Genomic DNA, 3,054 nt, shown 5'->3' on the forward strand with positions numbered 1-3,054 from the left:
CCCCCCCCCCCGCCAGCTCTCTCCCAGCTGGGGTCCCGGCACGGGATTCGGGGTGATGACAGCAGGTTTTTGGAGGCTGAAAGCGGTAGCAGGGACCATGCTGCCGCCTTCACCTTAAAGGAACTTCAAACATTTTGTTCCTGAAAGCAACTGGCATTCAGCTGGAGATAAGCGCCTCCGGCGTGTCAGAGCCGTAATTTGTATTTAGCGAAGAGAGAACGAAGCCGTTAGACAGAAACATCTTGTGATGGTGGGAGGGCTTTTTTATTTTTTTGTTTAAAAAAAAAAACAAAACCCCAAACCACAAAACACTTTCTAGCCTGACTTGCACTCCCCGAGAGCCTTCAACCGCATCCTGCAGTAAGCCAGACACCCAGGGCTCGCTCCCTCCGTTGCGCGGGGGCCGAGGCTGGGGCCATGCCTATACTAAGGCATGGAAAACCTGGTGGCCGTAACCCAAGGAAGGAAAAGGACGGGTGATTAATTCATCCCCCCCGTCACGCCGCCGGAGCCGCAGAGACCCAGAGAGCAGGCGGAGCAGCCGGGAGGGCAGCTCCTCCGGGCAGAGGCTGAGCAAGCCCCACGCTCCTCCAGGGACGCTTCCCGCTGCTCCTCAACCTTCGGATGTTCGACAGTGAGCTCCCATGTCCCCCCAGCCTGGCCTGCCCCCCCGCCTCGCACAGGGCGGCTCGGTGCTTGCTCCCGGCCCTGCTCTTCTCCAGGTGTTGCCCCAGCAGACCCCCCCCTCTCCGTTAAGCCCTCCTGCTCCCGTCCTGCTCCCCGCCACCCTCCGGCTTCCACCCCGCCCTTGCTCCAAATGCCCCTGGGCAGCCCCAGCCCATCGTGCCCCTCCAGCAGGAGGGATTTCTGCACGGGCTGTGAGCCTCGGCCCTTTCCTTCACCATCGTACGAGTTACCAGATGTTCCCGGAGGCTCTACCCGTAAGCTCCCAGTGGAGGTCACGGAGGGACCCCCCCCTCCCCGACCACAGCAGCTCAGGTGGGGGTGGCCGGGCACCCCTGGGGTGCGCATCCACAGCGCTGCCCTGAGCTCCTGGCGTCCGCCCCAAGCATCCGAGGCTTGCCTTGGGGTCACGCCTCAGGCAATAACCCCTCTGCAGCTGGGCCGCTGCTACGGGGGGTTGGAAATCGGCCACCTTGATTCAAACTGCCAACTTCTGCTCTTTTTTGCCCCAGCCACGGAGCAGGTCCTTTGCTGCAGGTGGGGAGGGGGGGCTAAGGCACCCAAGGCACGGACCTCTGAAGGATGCAGCGAGGGAAGACGGGGGCACCCACGGACACACGAGACAGCCCGGGGGGGGGTACGACACAGAAGAGGTGGGAGAAGGTCCCTGGGGGTGTAAAGAGCATCTGACAGTGTCTCCGGCGGCAGCTCCTGGATGCCAGCATGTTTCTGTACCAGCTCCCGCGCGCAGAGCTGCCGCCGGCACCCAGCCCACACGGGCGCTGGGGGATGCTCTGGTCCCTGCCCACCTCTGCCTCCCCGTCCGCCCTCCCCCCGGGGCCGGGGAGGGCTGCAGGAGACCCCAGGCGAGCGATGGGGGGAGAGGTGAGAGGTAAGCTGCCAATCCGCCCTGCCAAAGGTCACCCCGACGCCTCCCGTCCCCACGGCAGCCGCCGGTGCGGGGCAGGGGCTCCCTGCGACCAGCACCAGGACCTGGACCAGGATTTGGCCCCCGTCTGGATGATGCCAACCCTCCTGCAGCGAGGGCAAGCCAGGCGGCGCTGAAGACAACCCCGTCACACCCCGGCTCCAGGGACGCGGAGGTGGCAAACCTTCAATTGTCCCCTCTGGGGACCACAGTGTCCGGCTCCGACCCCACACAGCCCAATCTGACGGCACCATCGGGACCCCCCCTCACCCGGCCGAAACCCCACGGCGCTTCCCGTGAAAATACATCCCCTCCCGGCAAAACACTGTCACCCCCCGCAAGATCTCTGGTCTTGACCGCCGAGGGGTCTTTGGCCGGGGTGGGGGTGCCCACCAGGGATGCTCTCCCAGCCGGGGACCCCTTCAGGCTCAGACCCCCAGCCGGGCTCAGGGAGGGGGGAATTTCTGTACCGAAACGCATCCCCGTGCCGCGGTTTACCGTGCCGGTGAGGACCAGCCGCCGGCGGGTGACCCGGTGGGTTAAGGCACGCTCCGGAGGCGACACTCACATGCGCGATGATGGTAAAACACGACTCTGTCCCCGCAGAGCCTCCCTCCCTCCCACCTCCCGGGGATCAGCTGCGCCTTGCCACCGCTCCTCTCCCCCTTCTGCTCAGTCATCCTCTCCTGCCTTCCCATTTAACCCCCTCGGGAGCGGGAGCAGAGGGGGAAGGTGCCGCAGGGCGGGTTTCAGGCGGGCAAAGCCATTCCTGCATCTCCCCCCCCCAAACCCGGACGCCTTCGGACAAGCCACGGCCACCCGGCCTTGGAGAAAACTGCAAGCATCCCCCGGCCCCGCCGAGCCAGCCCAGCCTCCGTCCTCCTCTTGCAACCACACACGGGAGAGGAGGAGAAGAAGAAAAAAAAAAAAAAAATTAAATCTTTGTTCCGGCCCCACACATGACATCAGCCCGTGCAACCGCTGGGCGAGCGCGCCAGCTGAATAGCGATCGTTTGACATAATCCCTCCGCTCGACAGTCATCTAAGGGAACAAAGCCACCCCGGCAGCGGCACCGGGGAGACTTTCTCCCCCCCCCCGCATCTCGGGGTGCAAGGTCACCGTGGGACGCCGGGGACGGGCACCGACGGTTTAACGAGGACGCGAGGTCAAGAGGCGGAAACCCACTTACCGAAACTTTACGAACACATTCAGAGTCCAAGCCGTCATTTTTAAAGGCTCTAGTTTTATTTTGAACATCGCGGCTGTCCGCAGGTGCCGGCAGGTGCTGTGTGCCCGGCCGGGAGGCGCCGGAGGGTGGCAGGAGGACGGCGGAGAGAAAGGTGCCGGCTCGTGCCGGGGATGCCGCCGCCCAAAAAAATTGGTGGTGGGGCGTCGACACGGCGCTGCCCGCTGCCATGCTCTGGTGGCAAGCCTCCCCTCC

The sequence above is a fragment of the Aptenodytes forsteri genome, unplaced genomic scaffold (genome assembly GCF_000699145.1).
Source record: "Aptenodytes forsteri isolate BGI_AS27 unplaced genomic scaffold, ASM69914v1 Scaffold201, whole genome shotgun sequence".
Classification (NCBI taxonomy): domain Eukaryota; kingdom Metazoa; phylum Chordata; class Aves; order Sphenisciformes; family Spheniscidae; genus Aptenodytes; species Aptenodytes forsteri.